A 6,751-nucleotide genomic window follows, 5' to 3' on the forward strand; every position below is an offset into this window, starting at 1 on the left:
ATTTCTCATTTTTGAAAACATTAGTGCATAAGGATTAAATAAAACATAGTTTCCTCCAAGCACAAAAAATTAAAGCTCCGATGCCGGGAATCGAACCCGGGCCGTCTGGGTGAAAACCAGAAATCCTAACCACTAGACCACATCGGACTTAGTATAACTAGTTAAAATTAAGCTATATATAAAAGCGTCCTTACCGAGCCTAATACATTTAATATGGGTACACAAATTTGCTCCGTGAATCTACTAGTTTATTTATTGTTTATGTTGAGGATTTTGTGAAATTTCTCATTTTTGAAAACATTAGTGCATAAGGATTAAATAAAATTGCGTAAATATGGAAGGTTTAAACATTGCCTGCTTTGACCCACTTAGTCAACAATCAGCAGAAGATTATGTGCAGTCGGTAATGTCCCAGACTACTGTTGGAAACAGAATGACAACAGCAGCAGATATACATACAGAGAACAATGTGAGTAAAAATACAGAAAAAATAGCAAATGTTGGTACAAAACGCTGTTTATCACCAGATCCTAATTCTAAACCAAATAACTGTAAAAAACTAAAATCAATTTGTGGTGACAAAGACGACGAGATATATCGATTATCAGATTCACAACAGTGTACTATTACAGATAAGAGTGATATTAGTGAACTGAAATCGTTGATTTTAGGATTAACGGGCACCATGAATAGTATTTGTGAAGTAATGACAAAACGGATGGATGACTTTGAAAAGAATATCCCTAGGCAAGTCGCTGCTATGATTGATACAAAAATATCTGAAGAGATTAGTAAGGTCAAAGAGCAATTTAAGGTTGATCTGAATGCTGTCACCGAAAAAGTAAACAAGATGGAAACTTCTTACGCTAATGTGGTAAAAACTAATACAGACCGCACTACATATGATGATAGCCTTGTGATTCGTAACTTACCTGAAACCGAAACAGAAAATGTTGTAAATAAAGTTATCAGTGTTTTTAAAGATGGATTACGCTTGAAAGATATACAAGTGGTTTCAGCGGAAAGAAAGAAAACGGCAAATAAAAAGAAACACGGGGTTGTGGTAGTAAAGTTACAGTCAAGTGCAGAAAAACGTAAAGTGATGGAAAAGAAAAGAGAGCTGAAACAGTCGAGAAATTTCCAGGACGTTTTTATCGAAAACGATATACCGAAAGCACAGAGGCTAATGAACAACAACTTGCGCAATATAGTGAAAGCAATCGGTATGAATAAGCTTGAAATGAGAGGAACAAGGGTTTGTCCAACATCATATGATAATCGTGTGTCTAGGGAGAAAAGTCCTGTCGTAGCCGGTAAAAGCGATGTCAATCAAGTGAATGGACAACCAAGAACACAACCAACAAATAATAATTCTGGACGTGGTAGAAATGGTGGCGTCAGAGGTCGAAATGGTAAACGAAGAGGGTATTAGGTTAAATGTGGATTTTGGAACTTAAATGGCTGGAATACTGATTGTAAACGGGATAAATTTAACCTTTTAACCGATATCATCGCACAATGTAATCTGCATATAGTTGGACTGGCGGAAACACACTTAAGAGGAAATGATTCTATTGTAATGCATGGATATCAATGGTTTGGCCATAACCGAAATAATATACATAAACGTGCGAAATGTGGATCGGGTGGAGTTGGTGTTTTAGTCAGGAACGATTTTGCTGACCAGTTTTCAATAGAAATTGTCGAAAGCAGTAAAGATGGAATCATGTGGATTCGATTTACTGAAAAAAACTGTGTCCAAAACTGTTTTTATGTTTGCGTGGTGTATTTGCCACCAGAGAACTCTACTAGAGCTGTAAACGCACAAGAATTTTTTGATAATATTATCGGTGATATTTATACAATTCCGAATGAAAATATGTTTTATCTATGTGGAGATTGGAATAGCCGATGTGGTGATATGCTAGACTATATACCAGGCGTAGATTCCTTACCAGAACGAAATGTAGTTGATTTTAAATGTAATACGTATGGAAGTATATTTTGCGATTTTCTATCTGATATAAGCTGTTGTATACTTAATGGCCGAAATACGACTCAAAACGACTTTACGTACGTATCTACTCGAGGATCTAGTGTAGTAGATTACTGTATAGTACCTTACGAAAAGTTACAAAATTTTGAAAAGTTTAGTGTAAGTCGTGCAAGTACCTTAGTCGACACTGTAAATGGCATTGGAAAATATGACTTAAAAGGAATTGTTCCAGATCATTCTATGTTATCATGGGAGATGTCACTAGACTTTTTAGTGACTGAAATAACACGTGAAAATACCAAGCAATCTGTTAAGAAGAGGTACGACACACAAAACATACCTCAGGACTTTCTTGTAAATTCGGAAGCTATTTGTGACTTAAACAAACTTATTTTAGACCTTGAAAACTCAAATAAGTCACAAGTCGATTTAGACCAGATGTATTGTGAATTTGTTAAAGTGGTAAAATCAGAGATGTCAAGTAAACTTTCATGTAAAACATATATAACGGATGGATTTAATAACAAACGCCGTAGATGCAAAAAACCATGGTGGAATGAAGAACTAATCGTTTTATGGAATTGTGTTTGTAGTGCAGAAAAAATATGGATTAAAGCAACCTGTAATAAAAGTACGTTACGTCATAATTATGTCCAAAAGAGGAAACATTTCGATAAAGCGTGTCAACGTTCCAAACGCCAATACTGGTATAGTATGCAAGATGAATTAAAGAACTTAGAAGATAACCCAAAAGAATTTTGGAGGAAAATCGGGAAAATTGGAGTAGGAAACAACAGGCAAAGTATTCCAATGGAAGTGAAAATGGAAGATAATTCAATATGTACCGATCCGAAAATTGTTTTAGATAAATGGAAATGTGATTTTTCAAATATGTTGAATTCTGGAAATTTATATGAAACTACCGAAAAAGATGTTAACAGTTGCATAATAACCGATGATATTCTTGATAGTGAAATAACCAATGAAGAAGTTGTCAATATTTTAAAATTGTCAAAAGCGGGAAAATCTCCTGGTTGTGATGAAATTCCGATGGAGATGTATAAAAATCAGACAGCTATAAACGCCCTTACTCAAGTGTTCAACATTTGTTATAATACAGGAATGATACCGGAGCTATGGAGTAGAGGAATAATCACCCCCATACCGAAGAGTTCGACTTCCGACCCTCGGGACCCGATGTCTTACAGAGGAATAACGTTGGCGCCAACTTCATATAAACTGTATTGCGGAGTACTGAATTCAAGATTAACTGTAAAGCTTGATGATCTAAATTTTATACATGATGAACAAAATGGTTTTAGATCTAATCGTAATACTATTGATCATTTGTCAACAATTACAACTATTATTGAAACAAGAAAAATGTGTAAAATGTCAACTTTTGCAGCTTTTATTGATTTCAAAAAAGCATATGATACTGTAAACAGATTTTTATTATTTTGTAAACTTGAGTCAATAGGAATTAGTAGTAAAATGTTGAATGCTTTAAAATCTTTATATCATAAAGTACAGTCATGTGTTAAAGTTAATGGGAATTTAACCCAATGGTTTGATGTTCAATGTGGTTTAAAACAAGGGTGTGTGTTATCGCCCATTTTATTCAATATTTTTATTAATAATTTAGTAAATGAGGTTAAAAGTTTAAATGTTGGTATTCCGATAGAGGAAGAGAAAATATGTATTTTGCTCTATGCTGATGATATTGTTTTACTTGCTGAAAATGAATCAGACTTACAGATGCTCTTAAATGTTTTACATATGTGGTGTCATACAAATGATATTAGTGTTAATTTGAGTAAATCTAAGATTATTCATTTTAGACCACCTTCTTTTCCAAGGTCTATTTATACATTTATGCTGGGTAATGATAATATTGAAACTGTAATACAATATACTTACCTTGGTTTACATCTTACAGAATTTTTAAATTATGATTTAATGGCAAAAGCTATTGCCAAGTCGGCAAGTAGAGCTCTTGGGTTATTGATCGCAAAATGTAAATCAAATGGTGGTTTTTGTTACTCTACTTATACAAAGCTTTTTGACACACTTGTATGGTCAGTCATCGATTATGGTGCTTCAATATGGGGAACAAGAGAATTCTCGTGCATAAATGCTGTTAAAAACAGAGCGATGAGATTTTTTATGGGTGTAGGAAAGTATACACCAAACTTATCTCTCTATGGTGATATGGGCTGGATTCCATGCAATGTAAAGCAATGGACAGCTGTTTTTAGATTATGGTCCAGATTTTGTAAAATGGACAATAATAGATTGAACAAAAGAGTATTTATATGGTCATATAAGTATGGAAATAAGCCAATTAAAAACTGGTGCTTCAGAGTGATGACTAAGTTTAAAGAGTATAATCTTGAACCATATTGTAACTGTGATATATTGTTAACTAAAAATGTAATTAAGGATATAGAATGCTTAGCTATTGATTTATATAAAACTGAATGGCATAATAAGTTGGTTTCGAATGAATATGCCAAACTTCGTACTTATAAATTATTTAAAACAGAATTTAAGGTAGAAAATTACATTTGTAAAACTATTGCAGGGAAATATAGAAGTGCTTTTGCAAAATTTCGTTGTGGTGTTGCGCCCCTAAAAATTGAAACGGGCCGGTATCAGAACTTACCTATTAATGAACGAATATGTTTTAGTTGTAATGAAACCATAGAAGATGAGAAACATGTAATTTTGAAATGTCCACTATATGCAGATTTTCGTGCTGTGTTGTTTAGTCATGCTAATTCTTTTTGTCATGATTTTAATAGTATGTCAGATGATGATAAATTTGTATTTTTATTTAGTGATGAAAATGTTTATTTTTACACTGCCAAAATCTGCTATGATATTTTACTGAAAAGAAAATGTTTATTATATTCTTAACAGTTGTTTACTTTTAAACTGTTTTATGTTAATCTTAACATTTGTATACTTTTAATTTGTTTTATGTTTTATGTATGTATATATATATATATATATGTAAATGTATATACCATTTTTTTTTTATAGTCTCTCATAACTCTTTTTAGAGTGGCTCTTGTTTTATATTGTAATATGTAAACTGTAATATTATGTAAATGTTTTAGAAGAGGTGAGACTCAAATAAAATAAAATATTGTCTATGATTGTGTCAACATATGATAACCATGATTCAGCTGACAGCATGACAGGAGAGTATTCAAAGCTCACAAAATTATACCAGTCGGTAATTATAGGATGCAGAAACGTATATCTACAACTGATAAAGGGCAAAGTTATGTATTTAGCTTAATTGTAATTACATGGAGTGTATGCATTGAAATTAACATGTACCATATGTCGACTTTACGAGTTCAAGTTGTCTGTCATGCAAACCACAACAGAAATCGTGTCAAATTACAGAACTTTTCGTTTTGCGATTAGGTCTTCTTTGAAAGACTTGGATTTAATTATCCCTCCCCCTTTTAGATCACGATTTTTTTTTTTTTTTTTAACTATGCGGGTAAGCTTAAGTTGCAAATTATACACGAAGCCGACAGTAGCGGGGATATTTCTGGTCATTATATTTCAACCTCGAATTGAGATTATGCTGCAGCTGTAATTTTAACTATCGCCGATTTCCTCTATCAAATATATTTACCGACAATTTCAGTATAATATTAACATGCATATATACCATACATATCAGGTAACACGTGTCCTTATATGATCAAGTTAAACAAGTGATAGTCATAAGCATCGGTGGTTCAGTGGTAGAATGCTCGCCTGCCACGCGGGCGGCCCGGGTTCCTAAAACCAGAAATCCTAACCACTAGACCACATCGGACTTAGTATAACTAGGTAAAATTAAGCCCCTGCTCTAATTAAGCTTACCAATCTAATTAGAATTAAAACCTTGCTTTCTAACCGAACTATTCGTGTACCGGACCGGCAACTTCCTTCGTTTAAGATTAATAAGAAAATCCCCAGCGCCGTTATACACATGCATGTTGTCTGCTTGGAGTCCCCGCCCGAAAAGACTGAAGTATTCTAACTCCAAGATACTATATTCCTGCATCACGTGATTTTGACCACGTGGAGCTTAAATTAGAATACATTCCGAATATGGAAAGTGAAACTACAATTCAAAACATAAAGTCCCGGAAAGCACATAGGAGAAAAAGAAGTTTTTATTTGGTAGTAGCCGGGGTTATCCTCTCTGTGTTCAAAATATACATGAAATATTTATCACTGCACATTGTCTGTTCTATGAATTTTTACCCTGCTCTCGTCCTTCCAGTTTGATTTTTAATTCAAGTATACACAGCACGTTTTTTAAAAGTTTGTAAGTGAAAATGCGGGAGGGGGATAGAAATTTTCATATTTCCCGTCAACAGTTTAAAATGTCCAAATCATATAATTCTCTGTAAAAACCAAAGAAATTCATGGGACTGTTCACACCAATGTCACAGATTTTCAATATCTTTTCAATATTAAGCCCATATGATGCCCTGATAACAAAAATAACTTTCATTTTTGTTTTTAGGGTTTCTGTTGCCATGGTTACAGGTCCCATATATATAAGCCCAGTAACAGAGTAGCAAAATCTCAAAATGCATCATTTTTCAACTTTCATTATTTTTAACAAATACACTTTTTTAGCCTAAATCATAGGTATACTGAACAAATATAGGTCTGGAATAACACATTAAAGTAAACAGACATTGTCTTGAACCCATTCAAAACATTAAAACTTGTATC

General features: G+C 33.3%; 1 non-coding gene across 1 annotated transcript; it reads right to left on the reverse strand.

Annotated features, from left to right (window-relative positions):
• Positions 1-75: 75 nt before the first annotated feature.
• Trnae-uuc (transfer RNA glutamic acid (anticodon UUC)) lies at positions 76-147 on the reverse strand. Its single transcript has one exon. It is a non-coding gene; the product is annotated as a tRNA-Glu (tRNA).
• Between the last annotated feature and the right edge of the window lie 6,604 nt (positions 148-6,751).

This window comes from Mytilus edulis, chromosome 11 (genome assembly GCF_963676685.1).
Source record: "Mytilus edulis chromosome 11, xbMytEdul2.2, whole genome shotgun sequence".
NCBI lineage: Eukaryota > Metazoa > Mollusca > Bivalvia > Mytilida > Mytilidae > Mytilus > Mytilus edulis.